Here is a 16,664-nt window from a genome sequence, read left to right on the forward strand (position 1 = left end):
TTGAAGGTATCTCACTCGACGGATTCAAGACACTCGACTAGGAAGCTACCACTCGACTATGAAGCCAATCACTCGACTGACAGGAGATCTAAAGTCACTCCGCAAGCAAACGGTCGGCCATTAAATAGTCTTTATGGTCATCATAGCACTTTATTAGGGACGTTACCAGTAACGCCCAGTCTTAGTGTATTTTAACCCTGCATTACTGAGGACCGAAGGGGTCTGGCGAACTCTATATAAGCCACCCCCCTCCTCAGTAGCAGGGGTTGGCACCCCTGTAATTCATACACACATAATCCAGTCGACCGCCTCCGGGCACCGAGACGTAGGGCTGTTACTTCCTCCGCGAAGGGCCTAAACTCGTACATCCTGGTGTATTTACAACTTCTCCATAGCTGAGATCTAGCCTCTCCATACATACCCCCCTACCTCACTGTCAGAGTTAGAACCACGACAGTTGGCGCCCACCATGGGGCCGGAGTCTTAGCGCCTAGTTGGAGAAGTTGCGATTTTTCCGATCCCTTTGATCATGTTTTCGTGCGGAGATTTGGTGGAGGGCCGCGAGATCCGTCTCGGCGCACTCACGTTCATCGCCGACAACTCCGCTTGGCTTCAGGAGGCTCCACTCGACGTCGACGCCCTCCCCGTCCGCGGTGCGACGCACTTCCACGCATGTGTTCGTGGCGTCCTCCTGCGGCAGCTGTCGACCCAGTATCGGTCGGCTCCCGTGTCATCTTCCCGCCCTGTCTCCCACCAGCACAAGCGCTCCGGCCGGTCGAGACTTCATAGGTGGGTGAGGCATGCCGTGGCCCGCCAGTCGGCAGCCCCACAAGTCGCGGCAATCGAGCCCGACGAATCCCTCTACGTCCTGTTCGACCTGTCGACTAGCCCCGCGGAGACCGCATCCGAGTGCGACAGCAGCGACCCGGCGGCTGAGGTTCTGGCGGTCGATGGAACACACAGTCCTCCCGGTTTCCCTCGCACCGATGGAGGCGCGGGTGGAGGCGACCCGTCGCATCCCCACGATGAGTATCTCCCCGAACCTCTCACGTCATTGCAGCGAGAGGAGCTTCGCCGCCGAAACATGGATGCACTCCACACTCCTATCGTCGGAGAAACCCCCGAGGCCCAGGCCTTGGAGGACGCGCGCTTGGCTAACTTGGCCGAGCGCACTCGACTGGAGAATCTCCAGCGAATACTCGACGAGCAAGCGCGTCGGCGAGCTCCCGAGTCCAGTCGACGTCAGCTCTTCTCGCCTGCGCAGGTATATCGAACCCCAGTTCAGAATTTGGCAGCCGCGGCCCGTATAGCAGAATCGATTCAGCCCTCCCAGTTGGAGGCTGGCAGGGGCTTGTTGCAAATCAGAGCGTTGCTCCGGGCAGCGGGAAACCAGAATTCCGCTGTTTCTCAGTCGCGGAATAGGATCCACAGTCGATCCGTTGCAACGGATACAGTCCAGTCGGCTCACAGCCCAAGATCGCCCCCGAGGCGTGAGGGACGCGGAGACCGGCATGATCAGTACAGAAGAAATGAGCAGTATGATCGCCGGTTCGATCGACGTCGAGTGCCAACCCCTCCCCCGAGGAGTGGGTCATATGCGCCTCGACAGCAGGATGACAGACACCCTCATAGTGTTGGGCGGAGAGTTCCAGTCGACCCCAGGGACCCAGGCTTTGATACGAGATCCATCCTCGTTCAGGGTCTGGTTGACAGGAACAGAGCTCACCGAGAAGGCCACGACAGAGATGCGCCTGCCAGCAGCAGAGTACGTGTTTCGGGGCCAGAGTGTTTCAGTCGAGCCATCAGGGCCGCAGTGATTCCTCCCAACTTCCGGTTGGCGACTGGAGTCAGCAAGTTCACCGGCGAGTCTAAGCCTCACACTTGGCTCGAAGACTACCGAGTGGCTGTCCAGATTGGTGGCGGCAATGATGAGGTGGCTATGAAGAACTTGCCTCTCCTGTTAGAGGGCTCAGCCAGAGCGTGGCTGAATCAGTTAGCACCCAGTAGCATCTACACTTGGGAGGATCTCTCTCGAGTGTTTGTCACGACCTTTGAAGGAACATGCAAGCAACCGGCAGGCCTTACAGAATTGCGGTCTTGCGTGCAGAAACCGAGTGAAACTCTGAGGGATTACATCCAGAGGTGGATCACTTTGCATCACACAGTTGAGAATGTACCAGATCACCAAGCAGTTTGTGCCTTTAAAGAAGGCGTCAAGAACAGAGAGTTGAACCTGAAGTTCGGTCGGACCGGAGAAATGTCTCTGAATCGGATGATGGAAATTGCCACCAAATACGCTAACGGAGAAGATGAAGATCGACTCCGGAGTGGCGAGCAGAAAGCAGTCGCCCAGGAAACCGGAGGCAATTCCAGTCGGAAGCAGAAGCGGAAGGCCGAGCCAGCCGCTCCTGGGGAGGCCCTGGCCGTAACCCAGGGAAAATTCAAGGGAAAACCCAAGGGGCCCTGGAACCCCAAGAAAGTCAAGGATCAAGATGGAAATGATTTTTTGGATCTGCCATGTCACATCCACACCAAGAAAGATGAAGAGGGTAATCTTATTTACCCAAAGCATACCACTCGACAGTGCCGGCTCCTGATCCAGCAGTTTCAGGGCAAGCAGTCCAAAGACAAGGAAAAAGAGTCAGACAGAGTCGAAGACAAAGAAGATAGTGATGATGGATACCCCCAAGTCAATTCCACCTTGATGATTTTTGCTGATGTCGAAAGCAAAAGTCGACTGAAAGTCATTAACCGTGAAGTGAATATGGTTGCCCCGGCAACACCCAGCTACCTGAAGTGGTCTCAGACTGCCATCACGTTCGACCAGTCCGATCACCCTGCGCACATTGCCACCCCTGGGAGGCAAGCTCTGGTGGTCGATCCAGTTGTCGAAGGCACTCGACTGACCAAAGTCCTGATGGATGGTGGCAGCGGCCTGAACATACTGTATGCAGAAACGTTGAAAGGGATGGGCATTCCGATGTCCAGGCTCAGTGCCAGCAACATGAGTTTCCATGGAGTCATTCCTGGAAAGAAAGCCGAGTCACTCGGCCAGATTGCTCTCGATGTGGTTTTCAGTGATTCGAAGAATTACCGCAAAGAAAAGTTGACATTTGAGGTTGTGGACTTCCAAAGTGCTTATCATGCTATTCTGGGCCGGCCAGCTTATGCACGCTTCATGGCTCGACCGTGCTATGTGTATCTCAAGTTGAAGATGCCCGGCCCCAGAGGTGTGATCACCGTTACAAGCAATCAGAAGAAAGCAGAGGAGTGTTTTCAGAAAGGATCAAAGATCGCTGATGCTCAGATGTCAGTAGTCGAGCTGCAAGAGTACCAGAAGACTGCTGATCCAAGTGAATTGCTGCAAGCCAAGAAGCCAGCTTCAGAATCAGCTTTTCAGTCGTCCGGTGAAACTAAGCCAGTTCACATTCACCCGACCGACCCCAATGCTGCTCCGACTCACATCTCAACGACGCTCGACTCCAAATAGGAAGAAGCGCTCATCCAGTTCCTCCGTGAGAACTAGGACATCTTCGCATGGAAGCCTTCTGACATGCCTGGAGTTCTCAGGGGGCTGGCTGAGCACCGTCTACGAGTCAACCCGAATTTCAAGCCTGTGAAAGAACATCTTCGACGGTCCGCCGTCCAGAAGAGGAAAGCTATTGGCGAGGAGGTGGCTCGGCTCTTAGCAGCGGAGTTCATCCGAGAGATTTACCACTCCGAGTGGCTCGCCAATGTTGTCATGGTCCCCAAGAAGGACAAGTCACTTCGCATGTGCATTGACTTTAAACATATCAATCGGGCCTGCCCGAAAGATCATTTCCCTCTCCCCCGCATCGACCAGGTAGTCGACTCGACCGCGGGGTGTGAGCGTTTGTCTTTTCTAGATGCTTATTCAGGGTACCATCAGATCTGTCTGTATGGACCCGACGAGATCAAAACGGCTTTCATCACCCCATTCGGGTGCTTCTGTTATGTCACCATGCCCTTCGGCCTCAAGAATGCTGGAGCCACGTTCATGAGGATGATTCAGAAGTGTTTGCTCACTCAGATTAGTCGGAACGTAGAAGCATACATGGATGATATTGTGGTTAAGTCATGGAAAGGTTCCGACCTGCTGACTGACCTTGTCGAAACCTTTGCTAACCTCAGGGGATATGATATCAAGCTCAATCCATCAAAGTGCACATTCGGAGTTCCAGGTGGAAAGTTACTTGGTTTTCTCGTTTCTGAACAAGGAATCGACGCCAATCCCGAGAAAGTTGGCACCATATTCCAAATGAAGCGCCCTGTGCGTGTGCACGATGTCCAGAAGCTTATAGGTTGCTTGGCCGCTCTAAGTCGATTCATTTCTCGTCTCGGTGAAAAGGCGTTGCCTCTTTACCGACTGATGAAGAAGTCTGACAAGTTCGAGTGGACTCCAGAAGCTGATGCAGCGTTTGCAGAGCTCAAAGCTCTGCTCTCCACCCAGCCGGTGCTTGCTGCCCCAATCAGTAAAGAGCCTTTGCTGCTTTACATTGCGGCCACAGGACAAGTTGTCAGTACAGTACTTACGGTCGAGCGGGAAGAAGAAGGAAAGGCCTTCAGAGTTCAGCGCCCAGTATATTATGTGTCTGAAGTTTTGACTCCTTCGAAGCAAAGATATCCCCATTACCAGAAGCTTGTATATGGGATTTACATGACCACGAAGAAGGTTGCACACTACTTCTCTGACCATTCCATTACAGTCGTCAGCGACGCTCCACTGTCAGAGATTTTGCACAACAGAGATGCAACTGGTCGAGTGGCGAAGTGGGCGATTGAACTCCTTCCCCTAGATATCAAGTTTGAAGCAAAGAAGGCTATCAAGTCCCAAGCAATTGCAGATTTCGTCGCCGAGTGGATTGAACAGCAACTTCCGACTCAAGTTCACTCGGAGCACTGGACCATGTTCTTCGATGGATCTAAGATGCTGAATGGTTCCGGTGCTGGGGTAGTATTGGTCTCCCCCCGAGGAGATAAGCTCAGATATGTTCTCCAGATTCACTTCGATTCCTCCAATAATGAAGCAGAATATGAAGCACTCTTGTATGGGTTGCGCATGGCCATTTCACTCGGCGTCCGGCGCCTCATGGTCTATGACGACTCAGATTTGGTGGTTAATTAGGTGATGAAGGAGTGGGACGTCAGAAGCCCAGCTATGACTGGCTACTGCAACGCAGTAAGAAAGCTAGAAAAGAAATTCGAGGGGTTAGAGCTTCATCACATCCCCCGACTGAAAAATCAAGCAGCTGATGATCTGGCAAAGATAGGCTCCAAGAGAGAAGCCATTCCCAGCAATGTGTTTTTGGAGCATATCCGCTCGCCGTCAGTCCAGGAGGATCCTTTTACAGAAGAAGCCCCGCAACCGAAAAGTGCCATAGATCCGACTGAAGTCGAAATTCCTGCTGTGGTTGACCTAGTCATGGAGGTCTTGGCAATCACTCCCGACTGGACAATACCATACATCGCGTATATCTTGAGGAAAGAACTTCCAGAGGACAAAGAAGAGGCTCGACGGATCGTCCGTCGATCTAAAGCTTTCACAGTCATAAAAGGACAATTGTATAGAGAAATCGCAACTGGAATCGGTCAGAAGTGCATAACACCGGAAGAAGGTCAGATAATCCTTGATGATATCCACTCGGGGACCTGTGGTCACCATGCGTCCTCTCGGACCATCACGGTCAAAGCATACCGAGCTGGTTTTTACTGGCCCAGGGCAAACGAAATGGCGAAAGAGATAGTCGACAAGTGTGAAGGCTGCCAGTTCTACTCCAACATGTCGCACAAGCCAGCATCAGCTCTAAGGACCATTCCACTCGGCTGGCCCTTCGCTGTTTGGGTACTGGACATGGTTGGTCCACTGAGAACAGGCAGGAGCAGATTCACACATGTGCTTGTGGCAGTCGACAAGTTCACCAAATGGATTGAAGCCAAGCCTATCAAAAATCTTGATGCTAGCACTGCTATCAGTTTCATCAGAGAGTTGATATTCAGATATGGGGTCCCGCATAGCATCATCACTGACAATGGGTCAAACTTCGATTCAGACAAGTTCAGAGCTTTTTGCGCCTCTCAAGGCACACGAGTCGACTACGCGTCGGTCGCGCATCCCCAGTCGAATGGACAAGCTGAAAGAGTGAATGGTCTGATTCTCAAAGGACTGAAGCCTCGACTGATGCGTGATCTCAAGCACGCAGCAGGCGCTTGGGTCGACGAGCTTCCGTCAGTTTTGTGGGGACTGAGGACCACCCCGAACCGGTCGACTGGAAGAATGCCATTCTTTCTGGTTTACGGAGCCGAAGCCGTCCTGCCGAGTGATCTACTTCACAACGCCCCCAGAGTCGAGCTTTATAACGAAGACGAAGCAGAGAAAGCCCGGCAAGACGCAGTCGACCTCCTAGAGGAGGAGAGGGAAATGGCTATGATCAGATCGACCATCTATCAGCAAGACTTGCGTCGATTCCATGCCAGAAATGTGAAGAGCCGAGCCTTCCAAGAAGGAGATTTGGTCCTCCGAGTGGATCAACAGAAACCACACAAACTTGCTCCTACTTGGGAAGGTCCCTTCATCGTCACCAGAGTCCTCCACAATGGAGCATATCATCTCTACAACGTTGATCGCCGGATCGACGAGCCACGAGCTTGGAATGCGGAACTACTCCGCCCATTTTACACTTGAATTCTCACTCGGATGAGGTGTAATAAGAAAAACTTCTGTAGTTTATTTTTATCAAAGACAAGAGTGTCCTAGTTCTTCCTGTAATTGCTGTCACTTTTGTTTGAGTACGAAATCCCCCAGTGGGTAGCTTAGCTGCGAATCCGTTTCACCTAAGTTTGCAAAAAATCCTACCGAGTGGTGAGCCAGACTCCCACTCGGGGGCTTAGCTGCAGCCCAGTGCTCGCCTAAGTGTTTGAAAATCCTACCGAGTGGTGAGCCAGACTCCCACTCGGAGGCTTAGCTGCAGCCCAGTGCTCGCCTAAGTGTTTGAAAATCCTACCGAGTGGAGAGCAAACCTCCCACTCGGGGGCTTAGCTGCAGTCCAAGTACTCGCCTAAGTATATGAAAACCCTACCGAGTGGTGAGCCAAACTCCCACTCGGAGGCTTAGCTGCAGTCCAAGTACTCACCTAAGTGTTTGAAAATCCTACCGAGTGGAGAGCAAACCTCCCACTCGGGGGCTTAGCTGCAGTCCAAGTACTCGCCTAAGTATATGAAAACCCTACCGAGTGGTGAGCCAGACTCCCACTCGGAGGCTTAGCTGCAGCCCAGTGCTCGCCTAAGTATATAAAAATCCTACCGAGTGGAGAGCAAACCTCCCACTCGGGGGCTTAGCTGCAGTCCAAGTACTCGCCTAAGTATTTGAAATCCTACCGAGTGGTGAGCCAGACTCCCACTCGGAGGCTTAGCTGCAGCCCAGTGCTCGCCTAAGTATATAAAAATCCCACCGAGTGGAGAGCAAACCTCCCACTCGGGGGCTTAGCTGCAGTCCAAGTACTCGCCTAAGTATTTGAAAATCCTACCGAGTGGTGAGCCAGACTCCCACTCGGAGTCTTAGCTGCAGCCCAGTGCTCGCCTAAGTGTTTGAAAATCCTACCGAGTGGAGAGCAAACCTCCCACTCGGGGGCTTAGCCGCAGTCCAAGTACTCGCCTAAGTATATAAAAATCCTACCGAGTGGAGAGCAAACCTCCCACTCGAGGCTTAGCTGCAGCTCAGTGCTCGCCTAAGTGTTCAAAAATCCTACCGAGTGGAGAGCAAACCTCCCATTCGGAGGCTTAGCTGCAGCCCAGTGCTCGCCTAAGTGTTCAAAAATCCCACCGAGTGGAAAGAAAACCTCCCACTCGGGGGCTTAGCTGCAGCCCAGTGCTCGCCTAAGTTCGGAACACGTCCCAATCCACAAGGACGGCAAGATGCGAATCGACTGTTACCTTTTCCTTCGGAGCTGCACCACAAATACGAAGTTATTTCGAGTGAAGGCCAAGTTCCACTCGGCAGATAATTCCCGAAGATATTCAACGATAAATCAAGTTCGGATAAAACCCAAAGGTCCAAGACCCTAGATCAAAGTACTCGAGCCCTCGGCTCGACAGAGTTTAATGGTTACAGAATCCACTCGGCATTCCGAGGCAAATTTAAAGTGAAGCATAAAAGTTTTCATTCCTCAAGCGGAGGACTAGAAGGGGCGACGAACTCGTCCAAGTCGATCCCGTCTGCAATACGAGTAGCAGCAGCAATGAAAGTCTCCATGAAGTTTTGAAAGCTGTGCTTCCTGGTATTGGCAACTTGGATGGCGGCCAGCTTTTCTTCTTGCGCCTCCTTGCAATGGACGCGGACCAGAGACAGAGCGACATCAGCACCACATCTAGCAGAAGATTTCTTCCATTCTGCCACTCGACCCGGGACTTCATCCAGTCGAACCATCACGGACTCGAGGTCGTTCTGAAGCGTCGTTCCAGGCCAGAGTGATGTGTCGATCCGCGACATCACAACCTTCAGCCGAACAAGATAGTCAACAACGCTGGTAACACGAGACTCCAGTCGGAGCACGTTCATAGAAGCCTCGTCCTTCATGAGAGAATTGGCGGGATCCAAGCCTGGCTCCACTCGACTGGTTTCCTCTTCGAAGCTCTGGCAAAATTCTGCAAACACGATTCAAGAATAAGACAGTGGCCTTACGCGGGCTTGGTAACTGCAAGATAGCCGGGTCGGAATAATTACCTTCGAGCATGACGAACAGCTTCTTGGCGAGTCCACCGAGATAAGCCTCCAGATCGTTTACCTTCCCCGCCAGCTCACCCGCCTGGTCGTGCAGAACCATCTTGTCGTTCTTCAGTCGGCTGACCTCTCAATTAGCTGTCTCGAGAGCAGTTTTCAGTCTGGAGTTCTCCTGTTCAAGAGTTCCGACCGAAGCCAGTTTCTCTTCTGCAAGCTTCGTTTTGCTCGAGGCCTCCTTCTGTGCTTCGGCAAGATCTTGATCCTTCTTCTTCAGAGCTTCCTCCAGTTTATCTACAGAACGTCGAGTGAACTCAACATCAAGAATGGGCAAGAAAGGGAAGTCACTCGTCAAGAATGAGAAACCTCGCCAGCCATACCTTTTGCTTCGTCTCGCGCCTTCTGCAGGTTCTGTTGAGCAAGCTTCAAGTCAAGGTCGAGCTGGATCTGTTTGTTCTCCAACTTAGTGTAGAGAGCCACAAGCTCACAGGATTTCTGCAAAAGTCAGTCGACAGAGGTCCAAGATAAGTTGCTTCCGAGTAACCAAGAGACAATGATGACGTTTCTAAGACTACAGCTGAATCAAAAGCATTGAACAGTAGTCTCGGGGACTACACCCAGTGGGTGCACTCAGCGTGCCCCCACTGGTTCTGAAAAAAAAATCGACTGCCCGCAGTCGACCGGATACAGTTTCATTCGACATGGCCTGGACAGACCGAGTGAAGGAGTAAAACTACAGCAACACAATATAAAGACTACAGTCGACTGCCAGCAGTCCACTGTAGTCTCGGGGACTACACCCAGTGGGTGCACTCAGCGTGCCCCCACTCGACCAAAAAACTTAACAGAAACACCCAGTGGGTGTACAAATTTAAAAGATCTTCGGAAAAGAGATTCTTCAGACAGCATACCCTAACAGAACAAGCAGCGAATCAACTGACCTGGACGTTACTCTGAAGAGCTGAACTCGCGTCATAAGCCGCTTGGCTGGCTTCTCGAACCACCTTGACCTGCTCCATCATGATGCCTGCCTGGCATATAGCTTCCTTAGCTGCACCCACTTGGTCCTCAGGGACGTGGTGTGTGGCGAAGAGCGAAGGCGGGTTTACGGTCGACGTCGAGGGCCGCACACTCGTCAGAGGATTGGCGAAAGTCACAGAAGCCCGGGTGGTGTCGCCACCATCTCGAGCTACGGCCTCAGGCGCTGGAGTGGATTGTGGAGTCTCGCCAGCCGACTCTTTCCTGTTCCGCCTCACTCTCAGCGGCGCTTCGTCTTCGTCATCAGGAAGGTTAATACCATGAGGAGGAGCTACGAGAAAAATTCAATCGACCAGAGTCATAAGAAATCGTCAGTCGATTCAAGGTAGAACATCAGTAATCATACCAGGGTTGGAAGTAACAGCATCTTCCATCTCTTGATCATCGTCCTTGGCGGAGAGCTCAGAAGTAGCAGCACTGCAAATTTTGAAAGACAGTCAGTCGGCTCAGTGGATCGACCAAGGATCCGTCCACGGTCGACAAAGGAGAACAAGTTCTATCATTACCCAGAAATGGTGGGGACAGTCATCCTCATCTTGGGCAGAGCCTTGGGTGGCTTGGACGGCGCCGCGCGGGGGTGCTTGGGAGCTTTTTCAGTCAGCGCTGGAGAAGAGGTCCGAGGGCGCTTCGACGACTGCCCAACGGGAGCAGTCGCCTTACCACGTTCCCGCGCAGGGTCGTGTGTAAGCTTGGATCGCCTTTCCGAGCGGGGAGGTTCAGCTTCCTCCTCCTCCTCCTCTTCGCTGGAGTCGACGTCGTCGTCTCCCTCTCCTTCACCGTCAGACTCCCACTCCCCCTGTTCGTCTCCGCTTTCGCCTCCGCTCGCCTCCCCTTCCTCGGCCTGCCCCTGTGCTCCGTTGGGTGTCGAGTACATCTCTGTAGTTGCCTGGAGAATAGCAGACAAGTCGAAAGTCAGTCGACCGATTCAAAGAGAGCAAATGAAGAAAGCAAGATCTCAGTCAGGAACACAAGGTCAGACCTGGTCCATGTCGTATGTACTGTCAAGCGGGGGAACCCTCCTGGCTCCTCGGGGGTTGTCTTTGTTCCCTGTGATGCTCGACAGCCACCCTTCCAGCATCTCGTCGGTGACCTCCTCTGAGTGAACCCGAGTGGTGTCGTCGAGACCCGAGTACAGCCACATAGGGTGGTCACGAGCCTGAAGCGGTTGGATGCGCTTCCGAAGGAAGACCTCCAGCAAGTCCATGCCGGTCACGCCCTCTCGGACAAGCTGAACCACTCGACCAACCAGCACCTTGACTTGCTCCTTCTCCTCTGGCAGCACTTTCAGAGAGGCAGGCTTTTGAGCTCGGTCCAGAGAGAAAGGGGGAAGACCAGTCGACTGCCCTGGGGTCACCTGGTCTTGGCAATAAAACCAGGTCGACTGCCAACCACGGACCGACTTGGGAAAATTGATAGATGGAAAAGAACTTTTATCCCTCATCTGGATCGCCAGGCCCCTGCATAGCTGGATCACTTGCGTCCGTTCGTCACTGGACTTGGCTTTCTTTACCGATTGGGAACGGCAAGTGAAGATGTGTTTAAAGAGTCCCCAATGAGGGCGGCAACCCAAGAAACTTTCGCACAAGGAAATGAAAGCCGCAAGATACACGATGGAATTGGGAGTTAAATGGTGGAGCTGCGCTCCGAAGAAGTTCAAAAAGCTCCGGAAAAAAGGATGAGGAGGTAGAGAAAATCCGCGGTCGATATGGGTGGTGAGGAGGACGCACTCACCGTCACGAGGTTGGGGTTTGACTTCTCTCCCCGGGAGACGCGCAGCTTCATGGGGAATGACTCCCCCCTCGACCATGTCGTCAAGATCTTCCTGCCGAATCACCGAGGGCATCCAGTCGCCCTAGATCCAATCCCTGGGAAGAGCAGTCCTCGAGGAAGATCCGCCCCGAGCGGACTTCTTCCCCTTCCCCTGCACCGCCGCCTTCTTCGCGCGCTCCAAAGCCGACGTCTTGTCCTTCACCATCGTCGCCGACGAGGCTCGAACGGACCTACGGCGCTAGGGTGAGAGCGGAGGTGGCAGAGGACCTTGCGGGGGGAGAAGGAAAGGCGAGAACACACTGTTGGGGAGCCCTGAGCCGGCAACTTATAAGGAGCCGCTTCCGAGTGGCTGACCGGTAGGCCCACACGATCCCGTCAAATCCCGCAACAGGCGCGTGCGCGGTACGTGGCGAAAAAGGTGGTGTGGAGATCGAGGAGCTTCCATCCTATCCCATCGGATTACTTCGGCCGCCCCCGTCCCGCTCGCTTCCAGAAATTCAAATCCCGCAAAATCCGCGGGCTGCAGAACAACTCATCAAACTAAAGAGCCCGCTCATGCCGGCACTCGGTATTCCACAAGTAAGGAAATTCACTCGACGAGAGACCAAGAATGGATCAAGGTGACCGAAAGAAGTTGACAACGTCATCCGTGACGATTGATCCAGTACAAGACATTCGTATGACGCTAAGAACCAGTCGGAAGGACCCCCAACTCCTTCCCCACTCGAACCTCGATCCATTCGGGGGCTAATGATGAAGCTATGTACCTAGGGTAGGGGCATGGACCTGTCCTAAGAGCCCTACCCAAGGACATCCCTGGAAGAAGTCACCTTTCAATCGTCTTGAAGGTATCTCACTCGACGGATTCAAGACACTCGACCAGGAAGCTACCACTCGACTACGAAGCCAATCACTCGACTGACAGGAGATCTAAAGTCACTCCGCAAGCAAACGGTCGGCCATTAAATAGTCTTTATGGTCATCATAGCACTTTATTAGGGACGTTACCAGTAACGCCTAGTCTTAATGTATTTTAACCCTGCATTACTGAGGACCGGAGGGGTCTGGCGAACTCTATATAAGCCACCCCCTCCTCAGTAGCAGGGGTTGGCACCCCTGTAATTCATACACACATAATCCAGTCGACCGCCTCCGGGAACCGAGACGTAGGGCTGTTACTTCCTCCGCGAAGGGCCTGAACTCGTACATCCTGGTGTATTTACAACTTCTCCATAGCTGAGATCTAGCCTCTCCATACATACCCCCCTACCTCACTGTCAGAGTTAGAACCACGAAACGTGGCCCATCTATGGCCACCTCTCCTCTCTTCCACTAAGGCCCATATACCTCCCGGGGGGTTCCGGTAACCTCCCGGTAATCCGGTAAAATCCCGATTTCACCCGGAACACTTCCGATATCCAAACATAGGCTTCCAATATATCAATCTTTATGTCTCGACCATTTCGAGACTCCTCGTCCTGTCCGTGATCACATCCGGGACTCCGAACAACCTTCGGTACATCAAAACGCATAAACTCATAATATAACTGTCATCGAAACCTTAAGCGTGCGGACCCTACGGGTTCGAGAACAATGTAGACATGACCGAGACACGTCTTCGGTCAATAACCAATAGCGGAACCTGGATGCTCATATTGGCTCCTACATATTCTACGAAGATCTTTTATCGGTCAGACCGCATAACAACATACGTTGTTCCCTTTGTCATCGGTATGTTACTTGCCGAGATTCGATCGTCGGTATCCCATACCTAGTTCAATCTCGTTACCGGCAAGTCTCTTTACTCGTTCCGTAATACATCATCTCACAACTAACATATTAGTTGTAATGCTTGCAAGGCTTATGTGATGTGTATTACCGAGAGGGCCCAGAGATACCTCTCCGACAATCGGAGTGACAAATCCTAATCTCGAAATACGCCAACCCAACATCTACCTTTGGAGACACCTGTAATGCTCCTTTATAATCACCCAGTTACGTTGTGACGTTTGGTAGCACCCAAAGTGTTCCTCCGGCAAACGGGAGTTGCATAATCTCATAGTCATAGGAACATGTATAAGTCATGAAGAAAGCAATAGCAACATACTAAACGATCGGGTGCTAAGCTAATGGAATGGGTCATGTCAATCAGATCATTCAACTAATGATGTGATCCCATTAATCAAATGACAACTCTTTGTCCATGGTTAGGAAACATAACCATCTATGATTAACGAGCTAGTCAAGTAGAGGCATACTAGTGACACTTTGTTTGTCTATGTATTCGCACATGTATTATGTTTCCGGTTAATACAATTCTAGCATGAATAATAAACATTTATCATGATATAAGGAAATAAATAATAACTTTATTATTGCCTCTAGGGCATATTTCCTTCACTATGATGGTAACTTCCCATTGCTCGAATCAGGGTCGCGGGAGATTTTAAAGGAGCATTACAACGTAACTAGGTGATTATAAAGGAGCATTACAGGTGTCTCCAAAGGTAGATGTTGGGTTGGCGTATTTCGAGATTAGGATTTGTCACTCCGATTGTCGGAGAGGTATCTCTGGGCCCTCTCGGTAATACACATCACATAAGCCTTGCAAGCATTACAACTAATATGTTAGTTGTGAGATGATGTATTACGGAACGAGTAAAGAGACTTGCCGGTAACGAGATTGAACTAGGTATTGGATACCGACGATCGAATCTCGGGCAAGTAACATACCGATGACAAAGGGAACAACGTATGTTGTTATGTGGTCTGACCGATAAAGATCTTCGTAGAATATGTAGGAGCCAATATGGGCATCCAGGTCCCGCTATTGGTTATTGACCGGAGACGTGTCTCGGTCATGTCTACATTGTTCTCGAACCGTAGGGTCCGCACGCTTAACATTACGATGACAGTTATTATGAGTTTATGCATTTTGATGTACCGAAGGTTGTTCGGAGTCCCGGATGTGATCACGGACATGACGAGGAGTCTCTAAATGGTCGAGACATAAAGATTGATATATTGGAAGCCTATGTTTGGACATCGGAAGTGTTCCGGGTGAAATCGGGATTTTACCGGAGTACCGGGAGGTTACCGGAACCCCCCGGGAATCATATGGGCCTTAGTGGAAAGGTGAAAGGGCTGCCCATAAGGGCTGCGCGCCTCCCCCCTCCCCTAGTCCTATTAGGACTTGGAGAGGTGGCCAGCCACCCCTCTCCCTCTTTCCCCCTTGGGAGTCCTATTTGGAATAGGATTGGGGGGGGAGTCCTACTCCCGGTAGGAGTAGGACTCCTCCTGCGCCTCCATAGAGCTGGCCGCACCCCTCCCCCTTGGCTCCTTTATATACGGAGGCAGGGGGCACCTCTAGACACACAAGTTGATCATTGAGATCGTTCCTTAGCCATGTGCGGTGCCCCCTGCCACCATATTCCACCTCGATCATATCGTTGTAGTGCTTAGGCGAAGCCCTGCGTCGGTAGAACATCAAGATCATCACCACGCCGTCGTGCTGATGGAACTCCTCCCCGAAGCTTTGCTGGATCGGAGCCCGGGGATCGTCATCAAGCTGTACGTGTGCTAAGAACTCGGAGGTGCCGGAGTAACGGTGCTTGGATCGGTCGAATCGGGAAGAAGACGTACAACTACTTCCTCTACGTTGTGTCAACGCTTCCGTTGCGATCTACAAGGGTATGTAGATCAGACTCTCCCCCTCGTTGCTATGCATCACCATGATCTTGCGTGTGCGTAGGTAAATTTTTGAAATTACTACGTTCCCCAACAGTGGCATCCGAGCCTAGGTTTTATGGTTTGATGTTATTTGCACGAGTAGAACACAAGTGAGTTGTGGACGATACAAGTCATACTGCCTACCAGCATGTCATACTTTGGTTCGGCGGTATTGTTGGACGAGACGACCCGGACCAACCTTACGCGTACGCTTACGCGAGACCGGTTCCCTCGACGTGCTTTGCACATAGATGGCTTGCGGGCGACTGTCTCTCCAACTTTAGTTGAACCGAGTGTGGCTACGCCCGGTCCTTGCGAAGGTTAAAACGGAGTCTATTTGACAAACTATCGCTGTGGTTTTGATGCGTAGGTGAGATTGGTTCTTACTTAAGCCCGTAGCAGCCACGTAAAACTTGCAACAACAAAGTAGAGGACGTCTAACTTGTTTTTGCAGGGCATGTTGTGATGTGATATGGTCAAGGCATGATGCTGAATTTTATTGTATGAGATGATCATGTTTTGTAACCAAGTTATCGGCAACTGGCAGGAGCCATATGGTTGTCGCTTTATTGTATGCAATGCAATCGCGATGTAATGCTTTACTTTATTACTAAACGGTAGTGATAGTCATGGAAGCATAAGATTGGCGAGACGACAACGATGCTACGATGGAGATCAAGGTGTCGCGCCGGTGACGATGGTGATCATGACGGTGCTTTGGAGATGGAGATCACAAGCACAAGATGATGATGGCCATATCATATCACTTATATTGATTGCATGTGATGTTTATCTTTTTATGCATCTTATCTTGCTTTGATTAACGGTAGCATTATAAGATGATCTCTCACTAAATTATCAAGAAGTGTTCTCCCTGAGTATGCACCGTTGCGAAAGTTCGTCGTGCCCAGACACCACGTGATGATCGGGTGTGATAAGCTCTACGTCCATCTACAACGGGTGCAAGCCAGTTTTGCACACGCAGAATACTCAGGTTAAACTTGACGAGCCTAGCATATGCAGATATGGCCTCGGAACACGGAGACCGAAAGGTCGAGCGTGAATCATATAGTAGATATGATCAACATAAACGATGTTCACCATTGAAAACTACTCCATCTCACGTGATGATCGGTTATGGTTTAGTTGTTTTGGATCACGTAATCACTTAGAAGATTAGAGGGATGTCTATCTAAGTGGGAGTTCTTTAGTAATATGATTAATTGAACTTAAATTTATCATGAACTTAGTCCCTGATAGTATCTTGCTTGTTTATGTTGATTGTAGATAGATGGCTCGTGCTGTTGTTCCGTTGAATTTTAATGCGTTCCTTGAGAAAGCAAAGTTGAAAGATGATGCTAGCAATTACACGGACTGGGTCCGTAACTTGAGG

The sequence above is a fragment of the Triticum urartu genome, chromosome 5, assembly GCF_003073215.2.
Source record: "Triticum urartu cultivar G1812 chromosome 5, Tu2.1, whole genome shotgun sequence".
Classification (NCBI taxonomy): Eukaryota; Viridiplantae; Streptophyta; class Magnoliopsida; order Poales; family Poaceae; genus Triticum; species Triticum urartu.